The following is an 8,873-nucleotide window of genomic DNA, read 5'->3' as shown; positions in this document are numbered from 1 at the left end:
AAAAAAAAAAAAAACCTCAAGAAGTTTTAAGACTCCAGAAAACCAAATAACCCTATTAAAAATGGGGTACAGAGCTAAACAAAGAATTTTCATAATCCCAGCACTTGGGAGGCAGAGGCAGGCAGATTTCTGAGTTCCAGGCCATTTTGGTCTACAGAGTGAGTTCCAGAACAGCCAGAGCTATACAGAGAAAACCCTGTCTCGGGGAAAAAAAAAAAAAAAAAGAATTTTCAACTAAGGAATATCGAATGGCTGAGAAGCACCTAAAGAAATGTTCAACATCCTTAGTCATCAGGGAAATGCAAATCAAAACTACCCTAAGAGTCTATCTCACACCAGTCAGAATGGCTAAAATCAAAAACTCAGGTGACAGCAGATGCTGTGAGGATGCGGAGAAAAGAGGAACCTTCTCCATTGCTGGTAGGATTGCAAGCTGGTACCACCACTCTGGAAATCAGTTTGGCAGTTCCTCAGAAAATTGGACATAGTACTACCTGAGAACCCAGCTAAACCACTCCTGGGCATATACCCAGAAGATGCTCTAACATGTAATAAGGACACATGCTCCACTATATTCATAGCAGCCTTATTTATAATAGCCAGGAGCTGGAAAGAACCCAGATGTCCTTCAACAGAGGAATGGATACAGAAAATGTGGTACCATTACACAATGGATTACTGCTCAGCTATTAAAAACAATGAATTCATGAAATTCTTAGGGAAATGGATAGAACTAGAAAATATCCTGAGTGAGGTAACCCAATCACAAAAGAACACACATGGTATGCACTCTCTGATAAGTGGTTATTAGCCCCAAAGCTCCAAATAGCCAGGATACAATTCACAGACCATATGAAGCTCAAAAGGAAGACCCAAGTGTGCTTTGGTCCTTCTTAGAAGGAGAACAAAATACTCACAAGGAGCAAATATGGAGATAAAGTGTAGAGCAGAGACTGAATGAAAGGCCACCCAGAGACTATCCCACCTGGGGATTCATCCCATATGCAGTTACCAAACCTAGTCACTATTGTGGATGCCAAGAAGTGCATGCTGAAAGGAGCCTGATATGGTTGTCTCCTGAGAGGTCCTGCCAGAGCCTTACAAATACAGAGGTGGATATTCGTAGTCAACCATTGGACTGAGTGGGAGTAAGGGGTGGGGTGGGGGGGTGCAATAGAGGAGTTAGAGAAACTAGGACTGAAGGAGTTGAAGGGGTTTGCAACCACATAGGAAGAACAACAATATCAACCAACCAGATGCCACGCCCCCCCAGAACTCCCCAGGGACTAAATCATCAACAAAGGAGTACACAAGGCTCCAGCTGCATACTGTAGCAGAGGATGGCCTTGTCGTGCACCAATGGGAGGAGAGGTCCTTGATCCTATGAAGGCTCAATAGATGCCCCAGTGTAGGGGAATTGAGAGTGGGGAAGTGGGTGTGAGTGGGTGGGTGGAGGAATGCTCTCATAGAAGCAGGGGGAGGGAGGATGTGATAGGGTGCTTCCTGGAGGGAGGGAAACTGGGAAAGGGGATAACATTTGAAATATAAATAAAGAAAATATCCAATTAAAAAGAAAAAGAAAAAAAAAAGAAATTCAATGTGAGAGGCAGGAAACAGCTCTGGTTACTAAGTATTTTTCCTCTAATGTGATTAGAGAAGGAGAGAAACAGCTCCATACAATTGTCCTCTGACATTTTCCCATGAAAGTCACACATGTCCCATATCAATTAGAACAGTAATAAAGTATACAAAAGTAAAGTTCTATGAACTAGGTCAGGGGGAGAGGCAGGATTTACATTGAATATCAGAAAACAAAAAGGATGCTAATTTTCCAGTATTTGAAGACATGCCATCAGATTAAGCAAACCTAGTTTCTAAAATGTAGTGATAAATCTAACCTTTGGGGAGATGGCTGAGTCTAAAGTACTTGATCAGATCCTCAGCACAGCGACCTGGGCATGGCAGTCTGGACCTGTACCCCCAGTTTGCTGAGAACAGCCAAACAACTTCTTTTTTCTTTTCTTTTTTGGTTTTTCAAGACAGGGTTTCTCTGTGTAGCCCTGGCTGTTCTGGAACTCACTCTGTAGACCAGGCTGGCCTCGAACTCAGAAATCCGCCTGCCTGTGCCTCCCAAGTGCTGGGATTAAAGGCGTGCACCACCACCACCCGGTCAGCCAAACAACTTCTAAACCCTACATTCAATGTCATACTCATGATAGAGTGATTCAACACTGGATATATGGCTTCTCTAAGTAGATGGGGACAGAAAGCACTTGTTGCAGAGGACCCACAGAGCTGCCTCACCAGCCTGCAAGCTGAGCTCCAGCTGCTGTGGTACCATTTATGTCTATCCTCCCCAGGCATCTAGTATGCACATGCAGACCAAACACTCAGGCATATGAAATAATGTTTTAAGCAGACAAAGTTTTTAAATCTAAAGAAAAAGTGGTAAGAGAATGACTGAGGAAGACATCCAACATTATCATAGCTTTCACATATCAAGGAAGATGTACTTTATACAAAATAAGTGTAATCTAAAAATGGTCCCCTAATGAGGCCTCTAAAGTACTTTCATGTTTCAAATATAATAGCCATTCTGTAGAATCTGTGCCTCAAATGTTAATAATAAATGGAGTAGTATGACCAAAGCCATCAATTAAAGGAAAAAAATCAGAATGAAAGCAATGTATTTGAAATTGATATATAAAAGTACAACTCAGGTGGCCGGGTGGTGGTGATGGTGCATGTCTTTAATCCCAGCACTTGAGAGGCAGAGGCTGGTGGATTTCTGAGTTCGAGGCCAGCCTGGTCTACAGAGTGAGTTCCAGGACAGCCAGGGCTACACAGAGAAACCCTGTCTCAAAAAACACAACTCAGGAAAAACAGTGATTCAGTTTACAACAGTACCTTGAATTTATAACATGAATTAGCCATGGTTCTCCACAGAAACAGAACTAGCAATATATAGACCAAAGGGGGATTTATTAGCATTGCTTACAGGCTGTGTGGTACTGAAGTCCAACAACAGCCATCTTGTGACAGAAAGGCTGAGAATCCAGTAGTTGTTCATCCACAAGGATGGATGCCTCTCTACTCACCACAATCTGGAGCTAAAGTCCTAGGGAATTCCTGGATAGTTGCTGGTCTTTAGTCTCTGTTGGCATTCTGAAGAAGTTGGATATAATACTGGCCTCAGCAAAAGAACAAATGAACTTGCAAAGTACACAAAGAGCAAAGGTACTTTGGACATCGTTTTATCTGGGCTGCCACCAGAAAGTGTGACCCAGATTTAAGGGTGGGCCTTTGTGCTTCAAATGATCTGGCTAAGGAAATGCATCCCTGGCCAGCCCAGCAGCTTGGGCTTTAGTTGACTTCAGCTGTAATCAAATTAACAACCATGATTAGCCATCCCAGACATATGAGAAGGCTTAACTATACCAAGCTCGGCAAATTAATAATAATGATACAATAATGAATATTTAAAAGTAAGATATGATATACCAGAAATAGCACACGCCTTTAATCCCAGCACTTGGGGGGCAGAGGCAGGTTCATCTCTGTGAGTTCCAGAACAGCCAGAGCTATGTAGTGAGACCCTGTTTTGAAAAAATTAAAAAGGATCAAAGAAAGTATGTTTGTTGTTAAATCTCTAAAGACTTTTTTTTTAAGTGACAACCTTCCAGTTCTACGGATGAAAGTTAGGAGTTGCTGGAGACAGCCTGTAAGATGTGCTTGCCTTGCATGAGGCCGTGGCCTTTCCTTGGTTCAGAAGCCTAAAGTACAGCTGCTCTCTGTGGAGTTTTCTCCTAGCCCAACCCCTAACGGTGAGTCAGTAGAAGAAGGATTTGCTGCTGTCAATGAAGTGAGGCAACTGACAGGATCTCAACACTCACAAGCCACAAAAATCTGTCCTCTTTTTCAAAGATGGCCTTGATTGGCCTCTAGCTGAAATCTAGCCACCTCTGCCTCTGCTGGAATTAAATGTGAGCCATCACACCAGTTCATTTTCTATTGGCTATGCTGGATTCTCCAGGTGGGTATTTTAAAAGGAAAGCCTCAGTTCTGGAGGCTGAAGCCATGGATGCCTAGCCTCTGGTAAAGGTTACATAGGAGGTGGCAGCCATGATAGGAGTGCATGGATGAAGGAGAGAACAAGAACACTGAGAACCAATACCAAGAAGAAAGACATTAACAAAGCAAACAGGTTTCAAAAACCTGTGGATTCAATGCCAATCTCACACAAAATATAAAATGAAAATTACAGGGCTAGAGAGATGGCTCTCACAGACATCCTGAGTTCAATTCCCAGCAACCACATGGCAGCTCACAACCGTTTATAATGAGATTCGATGCCCTCTAGTGTGTCTGAAGACAGCTACAGTGTACTCATAAAATAAATCTTAAAAAAAAAATTACAAATCAATACTACTTATGAATATGCACAAGAAAAAAGTTCTAGATGAGAAATACTACATTCAAATACAGCAAGATGTTAAAAATGGGATGACACAAATTGAGACATGTAAGGCCAGGTTAATATAAGAATGTCTGCACAAACCAGTTAAACTTTATCCTGAGAGAGTTTCTCTGTGCTCTGTAGACCAGGCTGGCCTCAAACTCAGATCCATCTGTCTCTGCCTCCCAAGTCCTTGGATTAAAGACATATGCCATCTCAACCCAGTTTTATACATTCTTTTTGAGACATCTTCAAACCTATAGTTCAGGCTGAACATAAACTATTGTTTAGAAGTACACACATACACTGGAGAAGCTGCTGAAATGGGTCAGTGATAAAGCCACTTGCCAGCAAACCTAACAATCTGAGTTCAATTCCTGGAACCCCCACTGGTAGGTGGACAGAGCCAAGTCCTGCATGCCATCCATTAACCTTCATACATGCCCACACACATACACAAAATACATGTTGAACTCCAAATCAGAAACAACAAAATTTGCTGCTTTGAACAAACATACATGCAAGCGGCAATGTATCCAGTCTGGGTAGGAAACACTATTATTTCTCATCACTTCACATAGAAGTCTGGGCCCAGCAATACCCCATCCTCTTATTCTATGTAACTCTGGCTGTCATGGAACTAACTTGCTTAGCAGTCTGAAATGGCCTTGGATTCAGATCCACCTGTCTCTGGAGTGCTGGGATTAAAGTGCATGTCACTACTGTCACTGGCCTACCCTTTCACCTCTCCTCTCACCCTATCCCTTCTCTTAACTGGCATAGCTTTAAGTTACTTCCTATCAGCCTTCAAGACTTTTTTTTTTTTTGCAGGGGAGATGTAGTCACCAAATACCTTTAAGTTTTGTTTCCCAGCAAACGTTTGGTTTTTCCTTTATTCTGAAGGGACTATTGCTGCATAGACTTTTTTCAACCTTTTTTTTTTTTTTTTTTTTTTTTTTTTTTTTTTGGTTTTTCGAGACAGGGTTTCTCTGTGTAGCCCTGGCTGTCCTGGAACTCACTCTGTAGACCAGGCTGGCCTCGAACTCAGAAATCCGCCTGCCTCTGCCTCCCAAGTGCTGGGATTAAAGGCGTGCGCCACCACCGCCCGGCTAAACCTTTTTTTTTTAAAGCACCCTAAAAATGTTAACCTACCGTTTGTTGGACACAGTAGTCTGTGGTTCTGTGATCTGCTTCTTCCGTCAGGATGACTAGACACTGTGGCACACCAGGCTGGAATGATGAACTGGAGCCCTGTAAGGGTGGGGTCTGCAGGGCCCTCTGGGGGAGGGCATGGGGGGAGAGGCTCTTCTCCAAAGATTTTTCTGTTACACCTCTTTTAGATGGCATTTAGTGTAACAGCTTGCGCGTGTACACTATCTGGGGTAGACAAGAGCTACATGTGAACCTTGGAGGAAGAGGGGGAGTAGTTTTCAGGGTGAATGCAAGTCACTGGCTGGAGTTTTTAAAGTACTGGGAATGGGAATGCCTCATTTGCTGGGCAGGTTTTTAATGGTGGGGTGGGGTTTGAACTTGTAGGTTTGCCTACTTGATTTTCCTCAGATAAAAGAAAAGCTCAGAGGAGCTACCTGGATTTGGTAGATGGCAACCTTAAATACCAGGGTTTCCCCACAGTAGTCTGTGATCAGAAAATGTGTTAAATCTTACTGAAGATCCCTTTACCTAAGTCACTTCTCTTTGGCTTTTAAAGATTCTTTTTTTTTTTTGTTTTGTTTTGTTTTGTTTTTTGAGATGGGGTTTCTCTGTATAGCCATGGCTGTCCTGGAACTCACTCTGTAGACCAGGCTGGCCTCAAACTCAGAAATCCACCTGCCTCTGCATCCCAAGTGCTGGGATCAAAGGCATGCACCACCACTGCCCGGCAAGATTCTTTTTCTTTCTTTTTTTTTTTAGATTTATTTTATTTATTTTATGTAGCTGTACAGATGGCCGTGACCCATCATTTGTGTGGCTGCTGTTGATCTCAGGACCTCTGCCTGCCCCACTGGCTCCAGCCCCGCTTGCTCAGGCATAATTTACTGCAGCTGTCTTCAGACGCACCAGGAGAAGGCATCTGATCTCATTACGGGTGGTTGCTGAGATCCGAACTCAGGACCTTTGGAAAAGCAGTCAGTGCTCTTACCCACTGAGCCATCTCGCCAGCCCAAGGTTCTTTTTCTTATGTGGCCTCTACTGTTAACTGGCCCAGTAGTGGGGACTGTTTGGGATAAGCACTCCAACACCAGAGAACAGTAGATGAAATGACGTCAGGAGCTGCCAGGACAGGACCAGGACAGCTCCTAAAAGGCCTCAGTGCTACACCCAGTTTGAATTCTCATCTTATGCTCTAGCCCACAAGGCAGTGTGGGCAAGCAATGAGAGCCGCCAGGTAACAAGGAAAGTCATGCTTGGCAGAGGCAGTACAGGAAGTGCTTTAAGTGACTCACTTAATGCACCACAAAAATGATATGTAATAATTGGTCTTTCCTACCTTAACTTTTTTCAACACTGAGACTTTTTCCTTCCTAAATGAGCCTTTTCACACTTACGAGGGTTTCAGGCATTACTTCTTCAAATTTTCTGTTGACATTGCCACCTGTAACATTGAGTTCAATGCATTCACACTCTAGACTTGTCTTTTAGGTAAATACTTGAGAACAGAAAGCAGGGTAGAAGTTTGACGTGTTTTCATCTGCCTTTATGACAGACAGAGGAGGGGCCTCTGACATGAGACAGAGAGGTCGGGGCAGGGTGCAGGGAAGGGCTTGGCATCTGCCTTGGGTGAACAGTGTAAGCACATGGGCTGGAGAGCACATGTTTCAGTTTACAAATTGAGTGGGCTGGGGTTGTACCATGGTAATTTAAGTGCCTTGGGATTAAGTGCCAATTTTATTGGCAGCAAGTGGGTCCTGATGGGGTGGTAGAAAAGCCAGTATTTCTGCTGCTGCACCTAGTTTAACCACATGGAATAGAGGGACAGGTTGCAGCTGTAAACTGTTTCTGGTGATGCCACCGGAAACAAAGGGAAAAAAAAAAAGAGTTCATGGCAGGCAGCTAAAAGCGCTCTGCTTAGCGAGAAGACATGGCCTGTTCACTGAGTGCTAGGAAGGGAGGCTGTGAGTGTCATCCACCCAGCTCAAGTCTCATTATCAACATACAAACCAAAGTGCCCAGGGATATGGGCAAGCTAATGCCAGTGTCTCTCTAAAGAAACTCACTGGCTCCCTATTAAGCACTGTGGCATTCCAACACATCAATGGAATCCAGATTCAAGGCAATCCCAGTTAAAAGGAGCCGACTATCTTTTGAATCTTAGTAAATTAATTCTAAAGTTTATACGAAGAGGTAAGAGACCCAGAATCTCCAACAGAAATTTAAAAAAAACAAAAACAAAAACAAAAAAAACAAAACAAAAAAACAAAACCTGGCATGGTGGTACACACCTTTAATTCCAGCACTCCAAAGGCAAAAGCAGGTAGACCTCTATCAATTTGGGCCAGCCTGGGCTACACAAGTTCCAGGCCAGCCAGGACTACATAGTGATTCCCTATCTCAAACAAGTCAAAGGGTGATTATGACCTGACTGATAATTTGTGCAATACTGTCCATCAAGACACTTTTCTTTTGTGGTGCTGGGAACTGAATCCGTGCTAGGTAACTTGCTCTACCACTGAACCACTGAGCCACACCATTAGCCTTTAGGTGGAGGATTGGTTTGAGCCAGGGTGAATTATGTAGCCCAGGCAATCCTCCAGTCTTTGCTTCCCAAGTGACAGAGTGGTGTGTGGGCATCTGCGCCTCTCAAATCTGGCTTGGGGTGGAAGGACAACAGAACAGGGAGCCCAGAAGTAGATCCAAACAATACAATTGATTCATGTTGGCAAAAACAAACAAACAAATGCAGCATGTGTTACTTTAATCATCTGAGACCAAACGCCTGACAAAAGTCAACCCAAAGGAGGAAAGACACTACTTAGCTCAGTCTGAGCCCAGGGCTGGCGGGCATTTTCAGTTTTTCCCTTTTATTCCTCCTATGCCCCGCTTTGAGAGGTTGGGTATTCCATACCTTGGCACTTCTCTCTGGAAATATCCAGTGGTGTCTCTTAATCTAAATAGACAAAATAACCATAATATATACATCCATATATATCTATTTACAAGTATGTGATACAAACACACACAATTAGACCGACAGAAAGACCACCTTTTTAATGAAAGATCCTGAACTACTGGATATCCACATGAAAAAAAAAAAAAGACAAAACAACAAACCTGCACACAGACATTAACAACCTTCATAAAAATGAACTGAAACTGGATTATAGCCCTCAATATAAAACACAAGGGCCAGGAGCAGGGACCAGATCCTCTCAGCTTCCAGCTAACAGAGGTGGATCAGGGACCTTGGCCGCCTCTCCCT

The 8,873-nt window shown here is 43.3% G+C and overlaps 1 protein-coding gene across 1 annotated transcript in view; it reads right to left on the bottom strand.

Moving 5' to 3' along the window:
• Nucleotides 1-8,352: 8,352 nt before the first annotated feature.
• Nucleotides 8,353-8,873, bottom strand: part of Chmp3 (charged multivesicular body protein 3) — a 91,825-nt gene continuing 91,304 nt past the window's right edge. Inside the window, exon 7 of the mRNA XM_031382129.1 lies at nt 8,353-8,561. The gene's annotated coding sequence lies outside the window, so the exon portion shown is untranslated. The remainder of the gene's footprint in view (nt 8,562-8,873) is intronic.

The sequence above is a fragment of the Mastomys coucha genome, unplaced genomic scaffold (assembly GCF_008632895.1).
Source record: "Mastomys coucha isolate ucsf_1 unplaced genomic scaffold, UCSF_Mcou_1 pScaffold20, whole genome shotgun sequence".
NCBI lineage: Eukaryota > Metazoa > Chordata > Mammalia > Rodentia > Muridae > Mastomys > Mastomys coucha.
Note: the sequence above shows the minus strand (reverse complement) of the source record. Positions and strands in the feature narration are given on the sequence as shown.